The sequence below is a fragment of the Caretta caretta genome, chromosome 1 (genome assembly GCF_965140235.1).
Source record: "Caretta caretta isolate rCarCar2 chromosome 1, rCarCar1.hap1, whole genome shotgun sequence".
In the NCBI taxonomy this organism is placed as follows: Eukaryota; Metazoa; Chordata; order Testudines; family Cheloniidae; genus Caretta; species Caretta caretta.
Window position 1 is genome coordinate 340,162,812 of NC_134206.1, and position 19,697 is coordinate 340,182,508.

Here is a 19,697-nt window from a genome sequence, read left to right on the forward strand (position 1 = left end):
AGTCGTACTGTACCATCTTCTGCCAGGCAGGCAAGAGATGAGGATTGCTAGCAGTCGTATTGCACCATCTTCTGCCAGGCAGGCAAGAGATGGGGATGGCTAGCAGGCGTACTGTACCATCTTCTGCCAAGCAGCCATGAGATGTGGATGGCATGCAGTCCTTCTGCACCGTCTGCTGCCAGCCAAAGATGTAAAAGATAGATGGAGTGGGTCAAAACAAGAAATAGACCAGATTTGTTTTGTACTCATTTGCCTCCTCCCCTGTCTAGGGGACTCATTCCTCTAGGTCACACTGCAGTCACTCACAGAGAAGGTGCAGCGAGGTAAATCTAGCCATGTATCAATCAGAGGCCAGGCTAACCTCCTTGTTCCAATAACAACGATAACTTAGGTGCACCATTTCTTATTGGAACCCTCCGTGCAGTCCTGCCTGAAATACTCCTTGATGTACAGGCACCCCCTTTGTTGATTTTAGCTCCCTGAAGCCAACCCTGTAAGCCGTGTCGTCAGTCGCCCCTCCCTCCGTCAGAGCAACGGCAGACAATCGTTCCGCGCCTTTTTTCTGTGCGGACGCCATACCACGGCAAGCATGGAGCCCGCTCAGCTCACTTTGGCAATTAGGAGCACATTAACCACCACACGCATTATTCAGCAGTATATGCAGCACCAGAACATGGCAACGCGATACCGGGCGAGGAGGCGACGTCAGCGCGGTCCCGTGAGTGATCAGGACATGGACACAGATTTCTCTGAAAGCATGGGCCCTGACAATGCATGCATCATGGTGCTAATGGGGCAGGTTCATGCTGTGGAACGCCGATTCTGGGCTCGGGAAACAAGCACAGACTGGTGGGACCGCATAGTGTTGCAGGTCTGGGACGATTCCCAGTGGCTACGAAACTTTCGCATGCGTAAGGGCACTTTCATGGAACTTTGTGACTTGCTTTCCCCTGTCCTGAAGCGCATGAATACCAAGATGAGAGCAGCCCTCACAGTTGAGAAGCGAGTGGCGATAGCCCTGTGGAAGCTTGCAACGCCAGACAGCTACCGGTCAGTTGGGAATCAATTTGGAGTGGGCAAATCTACTGTGGGGGCTGCTGTGATGCAAGTAGCCCACGCAATCAAAGATCTGCTGATATCAAGGGTAGTGACCCTGGGAAATGTGCAGGTCATAGTGGATGGCTTTGCTGCAATGGGATTCCCTAACTGTGGTGGGGCTATAGATGGAACCCATATCCCTATCTTGGCACCGGAGCACCAAGCCGCCGAGTACATAAACCGCAAGGGGTACTTTTCAATAGTGCTGCAAGCTCTGGTGGATCACAAGGGACGTTTCACCAACATCAACGTGGGATGGCCGGGAAAGGTGCATGATGCTCGCATCTTCAGGAACTCTGGTCTGTTTCAAAAGCTGCAGGAAGGGACTTTATTCCCAGACCAGAAAATAACTGTTGGGGATGTTGAAATGCCTATATGTATCCTTGGGGACCCAGCCTACCCCTTAATGCCATGGCTCATGAAGCCGTACACAGGCAGCCTGGACAGTGGTCAGGAGCTGTTCAACTACAGGCTGAGCAAGTGCAGAATGGTGGTAGAATGTGCATTTGGACGTTTAAAGGCGCGCTGGCGCAGTTTATTGACTCGCTTAGACCTCAGCGAAACCAATATTCCCACTGTTATTACTGCTTGCTGTGTGCTCCACAATATCTGTGAGAGTAAGGGGGAGACGTTTATGGCGGGGTGGGAGGTTGAGGCAAATCGCCTGGCTGCTGGTTACGCGCAGCCAGACACCAGGGCGGTTAGAAGAGCACAGGAGGGCGCGGTACGCATCAGAGAAGCTTTGAAAAACAGTTTCATGACTGGCCAGGCTACGGTGTAAAAGTTCTGTTTGTTTCTCCTTGATGAACCCCCCCGCCCCTTGGTTCACTCTACTTCCCTGTAAGCTAACCACCCTCCCCTCCTCCCTTTAATCATTGCTTGCAGAGCCAATAAAGTCATTGCTGCTTCACAGTCATGCATTCGTTATTCATTCATCACACAAATAGGGGGATGACTACCAAGGTATCCCAGGAGGGGTGGTGGAGGAGGGAAGGAAAATGCCACACAGCACTTTAAGCACAGCACTTTAAAAGTTTACAACTTTAAAATTTATTGAATGACAGCCTTCTTTTTTTTGGGCAATCCTCTGTGGGGGAGTGGCTGGTTGGCCGGAGGCCTCCCCACCGTGTTCTTGGGCGTCTGGGTGTGGAGGCTATGGAACTTGGGGAGGAGGGCGGTTGGTTACAGAGGGGCTGCAGTGGCAGTCTGTGCTCCAGCTGCCTTTGCTGCAGCTCAACCATACACTGGAGCATACTGGTTTGGTCCTGCAGCAGCCTCAGCATTGAATCCTGCCTCCTCTCATCACGCTGCCGCCACCTTTGAGCTTCAGCCCTGTCTTCAGCCCGCCACTTACTCTCTTCAGCCCGCCACTTACTCTCTTCAGCCCTCCACCTCTCCTCCCGGTCATTTTGTGCTTTCCTGCACTCTGACATTATTTGCCTCCACGCATTCGTCTGTGCTCTGTCAGTGTGGGAGGACAGCATGAGCTCGGAGAACATTTCATCGCGAGTGCGTTTTTTTTTCTTTCTAAGCTTCACTAGCCTCTGGGAAGGAGAAGATCCTGTGATCATTGAAACACATGCAGCTGGTGGAGAAAAAAAAAGGGACAGCGGTATTTAAAAAGACACATTTTATAAAACAGTGGCTACACTCTTTCAGGGTAAACCTTGAAAGTTAACATTACATACATAGCACATGTGCTTTCGTTACAAGGTCGCATTTTGCCTCCTCCCACCGCGTGAACGGATTTTGGTTGAATGCCAGCAAACATACACTGCAATGCTTTGTTCTACAGTGATTCCCCAGTACGTGTTGCTGGCCTGGAGTGGTAAAGTGTCCTACCATGAAGGACGAAATAAGGCTGCCCTCCCCAGAAACCTTTTGCAAAGGCAGAACCGCAAATGCCAGGGCAAAGTAATCCTTTCACATGCTTGCTTTTAAACCATGTATAGCATTTTAAAAGGTACACTCACCAGAGGTCCCTTCTCCGCCTGCTGAGTCCAGGAGGCAGCCTTGGGTGGGTTCGGGGGGTACTGGCTCCAGGTCTAGGGTGAGAAACAGTTCCTGGCTGTCGGGAAAACCGGTTTCTCCGCTTGCTTGCTGTGAGCTATCTACAACCTCCTCATCATCATCTTCTTCGTCCCCAAAACCTACTTCTGTATTGCCTCCATCTCCATTGAAGGAGTCAAACAACACGGCTGGGGTAGTGGTGGCTGAACCCCCTAAAATGGCATGCAGCTCATCATAGAAGCGGCATGTTTGGGGCTCTGACCCAGAGCGGCCGTTCGCCTCTCTGGTTTTCTGGTAGGCTTGCCTCAGCTCCTTCAGTTTCACGCGGCACTGCTTCGGGTCCCTGTTATGGCCTCTGTCCTTCATGCCCTGGGAGATTTTCAGAAAGGTTTTGGCATTTCGAAAACTGGAACGGAGTTCTGATAGCACGGATTCCTCTCCCCAAACAGCGATCAGATCCCGTACCTCCCGTTCAGTCCATGCTGGAGCTCTTTTGCGATTCTGGGACTCCATCATGGTCACCTCTGCTGATGAGCTCTGCATGGTCACCTGCAGCTTGCCACGCTGGCCAAACAGGAAATGAGATTCAAAAGTTCGCGGTTCTTTTCCTGTCTACCTGGCCAGTGCATCTGAGTTGAGAGCGCTGTCCAGAGCGGTCAGAATGGAGCACTCTGGGATAGCTCCCGGAGGCCAATACCATCGAATTGTGTCCACAGTACCCCAAATTCGAGCCGGCAACGTCGATTTAAGCGCTAATCCACTTGTCAGGGGTGGAGTAAGGAAATCGATTTTAAGAGCCCTTTAAGTCGAAATAAAGGGCTTCATTGTGTGGACGGGTGCAGGTTTAAATCGATTTAACGCTGCTAAATTCGATCTAAAGTCCTAGTGTAGACCAGGGCTATGTGTCAACCTCCCAAGGAAAAGACTTACAGCGGGGGGGGGGGGGGGGGTGTGTGGGGGGGGTGTCGTCTGCCAGCACAGCTGACTGACAACCAGCCCTGGGTTAACAGAGCAGCAGCTGCCAGAACAGTAGCCATGGTCAACCCCACGAGCAAGTGGCAGGGCTGGAGCAGCTGCAAACCGCGGCAGCGCTCTGTTTGTCACCCGCCGCAAAGTATTTGTAGTAAAAGTCAGGGACAGGTCATGGACTTCCATGAAGTTTTGTTTATTGCCCGCAACCTGTCGCTGACTTTTACTACAAATACCCGTGACAGAATCTTAAGCTTTCAGGGGCGTAGGCAGAAATTTAACTTTGACCCCTTTTGGGGGTACATGTTCTGTGCCCCTCCTGCCCCGTCCCCAGGAGGAGCTCGCTTTTCCCTTCCCCCAACCTCCCCGGCAGGAGCTCACTCTTCCTTCCCCCCACCCCCACAGCCCTGGAGGAGCTCGCTCTCCCCCCACACTGCGGCCCCAGGACCGGAGGAGTTCTGTGACCCCAACAATTATTGGGGGCACCGTGCCCCTGTTTTTCCCCACCTTTAGCATGCCCCGATCATCACTGATAAACTTTGCAGATGACATAAAAATTGGGGGAATGGTAAATAATGAAGAGGACAGGGCACTGATTCAGCAAGATCTGGATCACTTGCTAAACTCAGCACAAGTAAACAATACGTTTTTTTTTAAGACAGCTAATGTAAATGCATACATCTAGGAAGAAAGAATGTATGCCAGATTTACAGGGTAGGGGACTATCCTGGTAAGCAGTGACTCTGAAAAGGATTTGGTGTTCACGGTGGATAATCAGCTGAACATGAACTCCCAATGTGATGCTGTGGCCAAAAGAACCAATACAATCCTGAGATGCATAAACACGGGAATCTCAAGTATGAGTAGAGAGGTTATTTTATCTCCGTATTTGGCACTGCTGCAACCACTGCTATAATACTGTGTCTAGTTCTGGTGCCCACAATTCAAGAAGGATGTTGATAAATTGGAGCGGGTGAAAAGAAAAGCCACGAGAATGATTAAAGGATTAGAAAACCTGCCTTATAGTCAGGGGCATGCACAGGGATTTAAATGTGACTACTTTTGGGGCGCATTTTAAACACTGGCTCCCACTCAAATACAAATATTTAATAATGGGCCCTCCAATCTAGCAGAGAAAGATAAACACAATCCTCCAATGGCTGGAAGTTGAAGCTAGACAAATTCAGACTTGGAAATAAGGTGTAAATTTTGACAGTGTGGATAATTAATCATTGGAACACTTTACCAAGGATCATGGTGAAAATTCCCTCGTTCGCAATTTTTAAGGCAAAACTGAGTATTTTTCTAAAAGATCTGCTCTAGGAATTATCTCTGGCCTGGGTTATACAGGAGGTTAGGTGAGATGATCACAATGGTCCCTACTGGCCTTGGAATCTATGAATCTATCAAAGAAGTGCAGTGGCTTGCTGAAAAACAAAATAATTGGCCTAATCTTTAAATTACCCATTTTTTCTTATTTCTGGTTTTATTAAAAAGGCATTTCCTGGGGAAATCTTTGGGATTCGTTTCTTACATAGATCTTCCTTTACATGTTTTCTCTGGCAAATGATCACTGAACTCAGCAGTTTCTGTATCTAACTTTCAAATAAACTATCAAATAAATTGGTTAGTCTCTAAGGTGCCACAAGTACTCCTTTTCTTTTTGTATCTAACTTTGTTTCCGTTTTAAGCAGCAATAACCAGATGTTCATGCCAAAGAGTAAACATAAAATAGAATAATGTAGATGATCCCTCTTTAAACCTACATAAAATTGATTCAGGCACAATAGACCACAAATGGCTAACTTAAAACAAAAGGCTCTTGAAATGAAAGATAAAAAGACCTCTTTACCTTCAGCTTCAAGTAGGCATTTAAACTAATGAGTGCTACAAATCAATGAATGAATTCTGAGCTGCTATCTTGCAGGACTTTAGACAGATTTCAGTAAACAAATGAAGACCTAAAAATAAACATATGGGAAAAAATATCTTGCAGGAAATTACTCACATATAAACAGAGAGAGGAGGAGGGAATAAGAAGTTAGAAGAAGATACTGCAAAGGTAACTTAACCAGTGCATGAGAGAAAAGATCTGTCAGGAGTCATCAGTTCTACCCTGCATCTATTGGAAAATCAGCTACTATTAGAGCAGTAGCTGACTTCATAATCAAAATATGTACCAGCTCACACTAAATATATGGGCTATGTTCCCCACCTTCAGCTGACTTCAGGCCATGTCTACACTACACAGCTTTTAGTGACTGCTAAAAGTCACGCAGTCTAGCCGCTGTTTGTTGGCTCTCCTGCCGACAAAAAACGTCTACCCCCAACAAGCGGCGTTTGCGTTGTCAGCAGGAAAGCGCTCATGCCAACAACACACTGTTCACACTGGCACTTGTCGCAACAAAACTTTTGTCTTTTGGGGAGAAGCAGGGGGGTTAACACCTCTGAAAAACAAAAGTCATTCAATTGCCAGTGTAGACATAGCCTCCCTAAGAGTTGTGTATACAAATCCAGAGATGGAATTTAGGGCCCTGGAAAGCAGAACTGACTGAGTTCTGATAACATCACAGTGAGAGAGTAGCTACTACAACAGCAAAGTTGTAAGTTGTGTCCGAGTATCTTCCTGTGAGGCCTATTCAGAGTCTTCTGTTGAATTTTATGTATTTGATGGTTCAGACAAAGTGTGTGTTAAAATTCATACAAAGCGATCAACTGGCTCCCCTGGGTTTTGGATGAGATTTGTATATGGAGACTGTATCTGCTATAACAGGAAAAGCTCTGTTTTTTTAAAAAGATATGTATTGGTATAATTTTAACTTTTCTGAAATCTCTCATTCACAATTGAGTTGTAAGACTGTGAGCCACCTACTCAGAATAAAATTAGCCTTTGTTTTAGAGATGGGCCAGAAACAAAACCACAGATCTGGGCCCTGGTGTTCAAACTCCAAACTCAGGTATTACCTCTCCAGTTTGACAAGGAAGTCAAATCAAAACCCTGGCTATAACTGTTCCTCCACATTTTGAGGGTTCAACAAAATCTAGACCCATGTCTCCAGGTTTCTGGCTGTATATCTCTGATATAGGTAAATATATGATGTTGGTGTGATGTTGCACTCCATATGTTCTATGGAAATATGCTTATGAGTGTGAATATGATGTAATTGGAATATGCTTTATACAAAAGGTCTCTTGTAAGGTATCATAACAAAGGTTATAAACTACTGAATATATTCCTCCTATTTGTATGCATGTATCATTCTTGTATCTGAAGCTAAAAATATGAAGTATCACTCTGAAGTCCTATTGTAATTATGCAAAGTGTGCGCCATTAATGGTGGTTTAGAATCTTGATGGCTCCCATTGACTAGGACAACTGGTTGTAAATTGTTTATTTACCTTCAAGCCTTCCTGTGTATGTGTGGGCCAACCCAGGAAAAATGGAGACTAGGGACATGTGACCATGTCATATGATACTGGAATTCATCTTAATCCTTGTACTTTTCCATTGATGAGGCAGGGTGGGGAAAAGGACAGACAAAAGATTCCTGCCTTGTGCCAAAGCTATACAAGGGGGCTGAGCAGGACAAAAGGGGCTGCCAGTCAAGGGGGTGGAGCAGGACAAAAGGGGCTGCCAGTCACTGCTTACCACCTAAGGATTGGGCCCAGACTAGGAAGGAGTCTAGTCTGTGAAAGAATCTTATTGGAACATCTTTGAGGGTGAGAGATTACCTGTAATCAGTTTCTTAATGTATTAGGCTTAGACTTCCATATTTTCTTTATTTTGCTTGGTGACTTACTTTGTTCTGGCTGTTATTACTTGAAACCACTTAAATCCTACTTTTTATACTAATAAAATCACTTTTGTTTATTAATAAACCCAGAGTAAGTGATTAATACCTGGGGGAGCAAACAGCTGTGCATATCTCTCTATCAGTGATATAGAGGGCAAACAATTTACAAATTTACTCTGTATAAGCTTTATACAGCGTAAAATGGATTTATTTGGGGTTTGGATCCCACTAGGACCTGGGTGCTGGAGACAGATAACCTCTTGAGAGGTTTTTAGTTAAAGTCTGCAGCTTTCGGGGCGTGGCCCAGACCCTGGGTCTGTGTTGCAGCAGGCTAGCGTGTCCAGCTCAACAAGGCAGGGTTCTGGAGTCCCAAGCTGGCAGGGAAAACGGGCTCAGAGGTAATTTCAGCCCATCAGGTGACAGTCCCAAGGGGATCTCTGTGACCGAACCTGTCACAGATGGTGTTTATAAGTGATCCCTCATAGCATGACAGGCAAGGTTCTCATCAACTACACATGCACATTGTTGCATATAAGTAAGATAGATATGGAACAACATTCATCTATCTAGATACTTATATATTACCCCTCCCTTTCATCATTCGCAAACAATACCCATCTTTCTATTTATCTTCCTTCTGCACCTGTAAGAGAAATAGCTTGATTGGCATATAGTTCTTTGTTTGTTTTTATTTCTTTGTCTCTGTTTATTTGTGTGAATGGGTGCGTGTGTAAAGCAAAGTCAAAGGACTGAGTTTTGCATTTAGTTCAGGAAATGGTGAGTCATTCTTATCCCTTACAGGATGAGTTCCATAGGCTAGATCCAGCTGCTGTGAAAGTTCCGTCTGTTGCACCCATGAGTACAGCTGGTCGGAAAAATTCTGAAGAAACATATTTTCATTGGAATTTGCCAGTTCAAAGTTGCAATGCTGTGTGGAGACGGTTCAATTTTGACTAAATTCTGAAAGAACACAGGCAGGGATCTAACAGAACCTGGCTTTCCAAAAACTTGCCTAGTTTCCTAACAGTCTGGGTCCTTGGCAACCTGCCTTGCCAGACTGCCTAAGAGACGAGGAGCCCCGTCTTCCAGGGTCCATAGGTCTGGGACACCCCGTGAGGTCAACTGTCCTGAAGCAGGTGGTCTATTCCCTTGTGCAGAGAATTTCAAAATTTTTGGTTGTCATTCTGAAGCAGAACAAAATCCAATTTAAAAATATCAAACTCCTCCACAGAAGGAATTACCTTCCTCTGCACAGCTCCACCCATGTGCCTGTTTGTTGGCATTTACATTGTACTAGTGGAACACAGCTACCATGGGAGGTCATGTGGCCTGAGGCAGTAAAGGCCAGACCCATGGAAGGCTTTGAAAATCAGGACACACCTTGAACTGGGCTCCATATTCAACAGGGAGCCAGCGTTGAGAGTGGAGCACTGAGGTGACATGTTCACAGAGACCAGGGTTGCTAAACAGATGGCTGCTGCATGTGTAGTGCTTGGCACATCCTAAGGGCATATGGCTTTGTTCCTAGGTATAAACTGCAATAATAAAAGCCTGGAAAATGAGGGGTTTTCAAGACACAACCAAATCAAAGTTCATCTGTGAATCTGGTACTTTCAATGCACATTAAGCTCTCCTGCTGTGTTGGCACCACATTAAGAATATGCCTACACTGCAGTGTAAGCTCAGGGTTAGAACTCAGGCTCAAGCCTAACCCACCTTCTGTCAACACACAAATCATGCTAAACCAGGGTCCCAGGACCCCACGGGAGTGGAGGGTGCAAGCCTGAGCCAAGCTGGGACTATTTCTTCACAGTGTAGACGCAGTCCCACTGGACTTGTGCTCTGGGAGTCTCCCAGAAGTATAACAATCCCACAGGCTGACTTTCTCGGTCCTCTGAAGAGAGTCAAGTTTGGTCGACAGTCAAGTTTTCCCACACTGCACCACGAACAAAGGGCTAGAGCGATCACATTTTGAGAGGGTGCTAGGAAGAATAGGATATGGGCAGTTGGACTTGGGCCTGCATAACGCAATGTAGATCCTGGAGCCCCAGGTTGGGACATAGGGTTCAACCATTCTTAACCTGGGGATACAAATGAGTGGAGATGCTCAAGTCCTCGATTAACAAACCCAGGATCAGCTAACTCAAGTTCCACTAACCCTGGGCTTACATTACAGCGTAGACATACCCTTAGGATATGTCAACACTGCAATTAAACACCTGCAACTGGCCTGTGTCAGCGACTCAAGCTAAGGGCTCGGGCTACAGGGCTATTTAATTGTGGTGTAGACATAGTACTCTTAGCACTGCCTCTTAGGGTGATAAGTGAGTTACAGCTATGTAGGAGTGTGACTCTGGCACTGTGTCGCCCCTGCTTTGTAACACCTTTAAACTGTGCTGTGATGACAGACTAATGTATAGGCCTGTGCATTGAAACCATCTTCCATCCAAGGATTCCAAAAGCACTTTACAGACACCCTTGCGGTGTAAATATTAATATCCTCAAATTACCAGTGAGATAAACTATGAAGCTAAGAGCTAGATTCACAAAAGGACTTAAGGGCCCTAACTGCCACTTTAGGCACCTCAATCCCAGCATCAGGCCCCTCTGGGATTTACAAAGCCCCACTCAGCTTCCCCTGAATCCTGTAGGTGCCTAAACTTGCTCCGCACCTAAATTTTCACAGTAAAAGTTTCCTAGGCACCTCTGTTTCTTATTCTGAGCATGTGCACTGTAGACCCATGCCAGGTGTCCAGACACCTAAACCCCAGAGTGCTGCCTGAACCAGGGGAAGATAGGTGTTCCTCCAGCTAACTCACATGCAGTGCCATAGCCAGTAGGTGTGATCACAGCTTGCCTACCGGATTTGGCCTCTATGGAGAAGCTTACACTAAACGGTTGGGGAGAGGTGACAAAGAGGATCTCCCTCATAACCTTTAGCCCAGTGGTTAGGGCACTTGTTAGAGAGCTTTGCCCTCACCCCCTCCCTTGGTTTCTGTCATGCAGACAGTAAGCGGAAGACCAGAAGTCCGAAGTGCAGGCAATGCAATGTTTATTGGGGTTAGTTCCAAGCAAGCACATCCATAGCTCTACACACCAGCAGATTCTGTTTCCCAGTGTTCTGTTCCCAGCTCTGACGCCGCAGAGCATTTACCCGGTGTCCCCCTTCCTAGCTCTGACACGGCAGAGCCTTGCCTGTTTCCCCATTCCCACCTCCTCCTTCTTAGCAGGCCCAAATATACCTAAAATGCATGCCCCTGTCCCACCCCTTACCACTTACAGTCACGTTCTGTTTTGGAGGGTCGTGAGTCTGGGGTCTTCGTCCCACCTCTTTTGTATCCCATGGGAGAGGTAAGGAGTGAGGTTGTGTTCTGGCCAAGGCGAGGCCTTTCTTTGGTTTTTAGCGTGTCTTATGCCTCCCCCCGCCCCCAACCCCGTTACCCCTCCTAACTGGTTGCTTGACCTTGGCTTGAGAGAGGAGCCAGGCAGCCTTCCAGTGTATGCTCATATATTATACTCCCATCATACCCTGTAACACTTTAATTCTATCCCTTATCTCTTCCCATTACACTAACAAACCCATCTGGCCAGGCAGAAGCAGCACACAGTGTCTTTGTCCTTTGTCCACACATGTTAATATAAGATACAAGAGTCTCAAAAAGTCATACCCAAAATTCTATCTCAGGCTGACGAACAGACCTATATACTAACAGTACTCACCTGGGATGTGGTACTTTCCACCTGAGAAGAAGAAAGGATTTCAGTTGGGATCTGCCACCTTTCAGGTGAGTGCCCTAACCATCTGGCTATGGGTCAGACCCTTTGTTTTCAGTTTTTACTGATTTTTACTTTAGAATTCCCAGGTATTACAAAAGCTATTTGTTTTTTTTAACTGATTTTCACCCAAATTTTGGACTACTCATGTGCATGAAAATCCCAGTTATGTTAAGAAAATCCAATATATTCCATTAAGTAAATGTGTTTATGTTAATAATACATTAGCCTGAGTATAAATGCAAGGTTGGCTGTTAAAGTACGATAATGTTCTAGAAGATACACAGACACATTCATGTGTGTGCACGCGTACATACTGTTAATGTACAGTCTGTGATAAAAAATACAGCATTAAACTGCTTTTATTTCAATACTCCTACTTTTCTCTATTTGTTGCTTTCTATTGTCCTCTCATCACCCAATATTAACCCCTATATTTATCCAGAAAACAATTACTGTTATAATTTTTTGCACTGATTTTCATCCATTTTACTTTTTGTAACAAACACTGATAAATTTTCAGGAATATTTAAACAAAATAAAAACTGAAAACAAAGGACCTTGGCTATGGGATATTCAGTCTCTCCAGTTGACGCTGTTCCACCATGAATAATTAAGATGACGATTTTGTCATGGATATTTTTAGTAAAAGTCAGGGACAGGTCACGGGCAATTAACAAAAATTCACAGAAGCCGCAACCTGTCCCTGACTTTTACTAAAAACATCCCTGACAATATGGGGAGGGAGGAGGGTACAGCACCCTGCCCCCTGTCTACAGTGGCTGGGAGCTGCAGGGACCCACTGCCCTGCGGGGCTGGGAGCTGGGGTGGGGGCTGCGGGGAGGACCCCAGCTGCTCACAATGGCTGAACAGCTGCAGGGTGGGAGCTCTAGGGTCCCTGCCAGCACCGGCAGCTGGGGAGCTTTGGGGTTCCTGCACCATCCACGGTGGCTGGGAGCTGTGGGGGGTCCCTCCGCCGCCAGCAGTGGCTGGTCAGCTGTGGGGCCCCCAGTGTCACAAGGTTTGTGGAAGTCACGGATTCCGTGACTTCCGCAACCTCCATGACATAATCATAGCCTTATGAATAATTAATACAAGAATCAGAGTGTCAGAGAGAGAACAAGCACAAGAATGATTCTGTAGCCTGGTGGTTAGAGCATTCACACTGTAGGTGAGAGACCCAAGATCCAGTCCTCCTGCTCCAATGATTTTTTAAAATTATTCATCCACAGTGGAACAGTTTCAAAAGGAGAGATTCTCACATGAGACTATTCCATAGCTCTGTGGTTAGAATACTCTCCTGAAAGGTGGCAGATCTCCCTTCTTCCCCTCATACAGAGGGGGAACTTGACCCAGGATCTCCCACTTCCCAGTTGAGAACCCTAGCTCCTTGGCTACACCTTATGTGGGAAGATGTTGCCCGCCCTCCCACAACTTCTTGCTTAATTGGCATAGGTGCCAAACTCCAAGAGAGGAGGCGCTTCCCTGCAGCCCGGACCTAAGCAGCTACCTCTGTGAGGGGGCGAGGCTTAGCACACACCCCTTGGCTTGGCACCTCCCATTGGCTACCTTACGTGAGGAGCCGCCTAGCACACTGTTTTTTGTGAATTCCATTCTGAGGCACCTGTCTCTTCCCGTTCGTTGTGCTGGGAGCCTCAGCCAGGGCTCCTGATTCTCTGTGCTGGGCTCTAACCCCAGGAAAGAGAGCACTAGCCAGAGTACCCTTTTGAGCTACCTTTTCACAAAGACAGTGTAATTTTTTTTCTCTTTTCATTATTTTTTACAGGTTCCATAATAGAGCTTATTGCCCATAAAGCTATGTCGCTCCTTAATTCTCTAGTGTGCATTTATCTAGGTTCATCTGTAGCCCCTGACCCAAAGTACCTCACATGCACTAATTAATTTATCTTCACAGCACTCCTGAGGGGCCAACTGAGGCACTGAGAGATTAAACGACCTGCCCAAAATCACACAGAAAATCTGTGGCAGAGCTAGGAATCAAAGACAACTTTCCAGATCCCAGCCCAGTGTCTTACCCACAAAACCAACCTTCCTCCCTGTGAAAGCCTGGAAACAAGTTCCCGACAGAGCCAAAATGCAAGGGATTTCAGTGGAAATTTCGAAGTGCATAAGGGATGCCCCCAAGTTGTAAACACAGCTACATCAAAGTGCATTAGGGTGCCCCAAATACCTACCCCATCTTTCAAGGCAAGGACAGAGTGCCATATTCGCCACCTAGCAACTTGGCTGCCAACTCGCCACATACCACCACAAGCTGATTTGCTACAAGGAGCCTGATGCCTTCACCCAGCCCAGCAGTGCTGTTGCTGCAGCATAATAAGCTCAGCCCAGCTTTTCTGAGCAACCAAGGAGCAGAGGTGGTGGCAGCAGAACACGGTCCAACACCTGCCTTTCTGTTGGCATCATTTGGAGAAGGAGATTGCAGCCTTCTCTGTACTCTCAATCTTTTACCTAAAGTGGAAGCTATTATCATTTACCTTACCACAAGTTCTTAGGGGGTCCAGCGTTTATTGGACCACACTGTGCTAGGTGCTATACAAACACAGCACATAAAAAGACAATTCCTGTCCCAAAGTACTTACAGTCCAAGTATAAAACAAGTCATGACAGATAGAGACAGACAGGGGAGCACGAGGAAACAATGGGACAATACTGGTCAGCACAGTAAGCAGTGGTCTCAGCACACCAGCCGCCCAGCTGTTATGTTTTTTTGTAGGCAGGATGGCAAAGTAACTTCTCACTGCCCCTGACTCTGCCTAGCCAAAAGCAGAGTTCAGTTTTTCACTCCAGTAAAATTGGAGTAAATGCCCCAGCTAACAGACCTAAGACTCAGCTCAGGTCTTAAGTAAAATATTCTTTTGTTGGCAATTTTAGAGAATCAGAGAGACAAATAAACAAATGCATATCAAGAAAAACACTTAGGCAAGCAATGTGAGGTTAGCTCTAAATATGGTGCTGAAATATTTCTCTAGACCTACTGCAGTGATTATTAGCTTGTGCTTTTCTCTTATCCCTATGCAATATGTAAAGTAACAGTTTTCCATGAAAAAATAAAAAACATAGAAGAAAGCAGCCATTTTAAAACTGAGCACTTTTACAAATGTATGTTCTTTAAAGATACAGAAGGGTGGTGTTATGTTTTCAGAATAACCATATCCTACCAAAGGTGTGCCATGTAGTCCTTTAATATTAGTAGTGGGTATTGTTTGCTCTTTAATAATAAACAAAATAATACCACACAAATAGGGATTTACTTTGGTCATGTCTGAGGAAGGCAGATGATTACTTTGTACTGGCATGAATAGTAAAGTCACTTAGAAAAGGAACAAAGTAGTTTTGCATCAGTAATTAATCATCAGATTACTAGTACCTCATCAGAAGCTCCCCCAATTGTTCCTTCTAGTAACCATATTGTGGGGAGAGGCTGAGAATGCTGTGAGGTAAAGCAGTCATTGCAAAGCTTTCTTGCCAACTCTGCTGCTACCCAGACTGGAGTCCCATTGGTAACTCAATTATATGGTTCAAAATCTGCCCCTCCACCTTTGCCACTCCTTTGTCTTCAGCAGGGTTGGCATGGCATGGAGGGAATAATCTGTCCCTTTGAAAATACCATCAAAAGTGACACTAACTGACACCCCATTATCAGTCTCAGATCAAAAGATTCATGAAGACAGAACTCTTCTGTCACCCCTATAGGTGGCCCGTGCAGATCCAGTTGAGGCATATTGGTATAGGATATACCAATATGTATAGGATAGCTTGCACTGCCCCTGCCTGTTCTGTGGCTAGAGAGAGGATTTCAGTTTCCCATGTTGTCATGCAGACAACTTTGTCAGGCACTCGAGCCACTTACAAAAATTAAATCAATGAAATCAAACAGGGAGAGGGAAAAAACCATCAGGATAAATTATTTTCAAGACACAAGTCCAGTTTTACAGTCTGACTTCAATTTTGGCAGTTGCACTTCTCAAGGATGCACATTTAGAGTCAGATTTCATTTAGAGGTTCCGGGAATTTGAAAATAGCAGAAACAGAAAAGAAAATATGTCTCTCGGACATGAATTTATTTAAAAGCTGAAAGGACGCGAGCTGCTTTTATAACTCCTGAGTTGTGTGCCCTTTAAAATTAGGTGCCTGTTTTGATTTTTTTTTTTTAATTAAAAAAACACTTTTAAAGTAACCAACATTTTGTTTTCTTTCAAACAAAAAATTAAAAGTAACCTTTAAAATTATCTGGTGAACGTGTGGATTTTTGTTCTAATGAAAATAGCTGGACAGAGAGCCCAGGAGACTGAAAGCTTTTATCCACGGGACAGGTGTAACACTATTACCATATGCTGCTCTGACAATGTGCCTAGGCCCTAAGCAGGAGGTAGCACGCTGAAGCATTTTGGGGGGGGCAATAGGGGGGAGAGAGAGAGAGAGACAGAGCAGCAGCAATTCGTTCTCTCCGACTGGGTACTTATGTGCCCCCATCACTCCAATGTCTAAGCAGAGACACGAGAAAGCTGGGAAACATCTTGTGCTGTTTGCATTTGACATAACAGATGCATGGGGGCTGCTGGCACTTCAACTCAGGTTGTCTCCCCAGCTCTCTCAACGGCTCCACTTCAGTGTCCATTGTGAAGTCAGTCCTTGGCTTCTCGGTTGAGAATGCCCAGAGTGGTATCAATTCTGATGGACTTGGCGCCTGTTCTCTGGGAACTGCATGAGTGCTAGCAAACAATCTACATATATGGATATAGCCCCCTGGTGGAGCAGCCTGGGTCCCAAAGCAGGATATAGTATACATATTCCTCCCTTCTAACCAGCTGTCACCCACCTTGAGACCCAAGCGTTCTGTACACCTCCCCTCCTTCCAAGAACAGCAAGGGGCAGCATCTCTTCCTGCTGCTAGAGCATCTCTCTCCAGCCAACTCAGGTGCTGTGTCTCTGAGCTTCCCTGGCACGTCACTCTGGGTCCTGGTTCAGCCCCTTCTGGCTGTTCATATTTCAGGCACCTTTGAGTCCTTCCTCTTTTTGGATCCTCAGAAATAGCCAGAGCTACACATAGGTCACCAAACCACTAACAATCTCTGCTAACTTAGGCTGAATTTCAACTGACAACCCTGATCCAGCAAAAACTTATGAACAGGAGTGGTCCCTTCAAATCCAATGAGACTACTCCTGTACATAAAGTCACATGCTTGAATAAGAGTTCCCAGCATGAAGGTGCCGGTGGTGAAACCCATGCTATCTATACACCAATCTACTGAGACATCCACGCCAGCTAAGATATTGAAATTCAAAACAAGAGTTACATGTGGAGAGCATCCACAGCACACTGTTTGTTTCATATACAATTACAAAGAGTTATGTAATGTCATTAAATGATGTAATTTTAGGTTCTAACAATGCATTTTTGTGGTTGAAATTGAAGTATGTTTGTTCAATGATGTAATTACATCCAAGAAGAGTCACACAACAAAAGCTTCATTACAATGATGTTAAGTATAAAGTGTTGTTTGGTAGAATCTTCCCATTTATTCTAAGTACCACAATGCAGAATACGAGGGACAGGTAACCTGTCTCCTTCGGAGTCTTGTGCAGCACCAGGCACACTGTCAGTACTGAACACACAGAAATGACAACACCCTCCATAGTAACAACTCTTAGCACTTCATATTTCTGAAGTGCTGTACATGGATTAGTCCACATCACCCTAAAGGATCCAGTGGTACGTAGACAACATATAACCAGCGCCACTGGGGTGGAAGAGTGGCAACCAACCACACAGCAATACAGGGCCAAGCACACTTAAAGAGCTAGTGGGATCTTTACCAACCATGTTGAGCAGACAACACAATGTTTCTTAACGCTTCACCTGAAAAAGTCCATGTGACAGAATGCTGGGAATCACCCTGTGGGTCACTGTTTAACCCATTAGTCCCCGGGGAAGGGGATTTACGGAAAGGACTTCCTGATTACCAGATCAGATTGGGGCTGGGTAGTGAATGAGCTAATTGACTCATTAACAAGGAGATTGGGTAGAAGAGCACAGGAAGGAAAATCACGGGAGGAGAAACAGAAGATTAGCAGGGCCTGACAAAAGGGAGTTCTCTGACAGCTCCAGCCTCACCACAGCTGCAACCACTGCGGAGGGGGCTGAAGCCAAGAAGTCAGCAGGTTCATTAAAGTCATGGAATCCATCACCTCCATGACTAAATCATATCCTTATATGTGGTACTCACAGGAATCTGCTTGGGACAGATGAAGGGTTGAACAAGCCCTACCAGAATTTGAACCTAAAATTCCAAAGAGTCCAGGGGCAGCTGCCTTGTGATGCTCAGGCAGCCAGAGATTCCCCTAGCACAAGGGAATTCCCCAGGTGGCTTACACGGCTTTATGCTAACCACAACCTCCAGGTAAGGGGCATGTTCGGGGAGTGTCCAGGGGATGTCCTTGGCCAGTGGAGTAGTCCCTAGGGGAACACTGTCTGCAGCCCACATAACTTAGCCTGAAACTAAGGATCAAAACTAGCCCCAGTGGGCGCAGGAATGGCAAGGTGGGAAGGCAGCTTAAAGCCCATGCCCACCTCACCACACATAGCATAAACTCAGCGATGTGACAATCTGGCGTTAAGTATTTCAAATTAGCTGCTTAGCTCAGTAAACTGGGTCCCCTCTAGCCACATAGGTGAAGCTTTGGATAGCCCAGTATTTCCCAGTGCATTGGTTTGAAGCCAGGAAGGGGTGACTCATTCCTAAACACCACTTAATCCAGTTTCAGATAGCAAGGTGTCTACAGACCGCTTTGGGGAAGAAAATGTAACACACCAAGTCGTGAAGGGGGGACCACTGCATCAGCTATTCTCTCCTGGACAGAGAGGGAATAACTAATGTAACCCAAACTAAAAGCAGGGACATCAGGAGAGTCCAGAGGTGGGGAGGCAGGGTTGAGCCCTTCCTCTGTTTCTATTCCCCTCTGCTTGTGGCCCATTCATAAATGGGATAAATACCAGGGAGGGAGAGGATAAATACCAGGGAGGGAGAGGAGTTATTTAATGTAAGCGCCAATGATACCACAAGAACAAATGGATGTAAGCTGGCCATCAACATGTTTAGGCTTGAAATTAGATGAAGGTTTTTAACCATCAGACAAGTGAAGTTCTGGAACAGCCTTCCAAGGGGAGCGGTGGGGGCAAAAAACCTAACTGGCTTGAAGACTGAGCTTGGTAAGTCTATGGAGGGGGTGGTATGATGAGACTGCCTACAATGGCATGTAGCCAATCTGCCACTTCTAGCAGAAAATATCTCCAATGGCTGGAGATGGGATACTAGATGGGGAGGGCTCTGAGTTACTATAGAGAATTCCTTCCCAGGTGTCTAGCTAGTGCATCTTGGCCACATGGTCAGAGTCTAACTGGTCACCGTATTTGGGGTTGGGAAGGAATTTTCTCTCAATTCAGATTGGTTGAGACCCTGGGTTTTTTTTGCCTTCCTCTGCAGATTGAGGCACAGGTCACTTGCTGGTTTAAACTAGAGTAAAAAGGTGGATTCTCTGTAACTTGAAGTCTTTACATCACATTCTGAGGACTTCAGTAACTCAGCCAGAGGCTACAGGTCTACTACAGGAGTGGGTGGGTGAGGTTCTGTGGCCTGCAATGTGCAGGAGGTCAGACTAGATCATGATGGTCCCTTCTGGCCTTAAAGTCTATAAGTCATTTTTTCCCCATTTCCTTCCCATTGACTCTCATGCTAATGGTAGTAGAAAAGTACAACACATATTTGTATTCTTCTCGATGTAAAGATGGGAGAACAGAACCCAGAGAAGATGAACTGTTCCCTACTCCAATCAAAAGCTCCTGTACACACACATCTGGGCATGGGCCCACTGAAGCAACTGAACTGAAAGCTGTTGTGTCAGGCCTGGAACCTCATTCTGTACCCTTGGCAAGACTCCAGACATTCTCAGCTGGCTTTTTACTACCACCCGGTTGAATAGATCATTTTCATAGAAATAGTAGAAGCATAGGGCTAGAAGGAACCAAAA

The 19,697-nt window shown here is 45.9% G+C and overlaps 1 protein-coding gene across 3 annotated transcripts in view; it reads right to left on the bottom strand.

Moving 5' to 3' along the window:
• Positions 1 to 19,697, bottom strand: part of CAMK1D (calcium/calmodulin dependent protein kinase ID) — a 366,122-nt gene that overhangs the window by 257,359 nt on the left and 89,066 nt on the right. The window contains exon 1 of one of the 3 annotated variants that reach the window (XM_075124546.1): positions 11,152 to 11,246. The exons of the other annotated variants lie outside the window; for them this stretch is intronic. The gene's annotated coding sequence lies outside the window, so the exon portion shown is untranslated. Of the gene's footprint in view, positions 1 to 11,151; positions 11,247 to 19,697 lie in introns of those variants that run through there. 3 annotated transcript variants of the gene reach the window in all.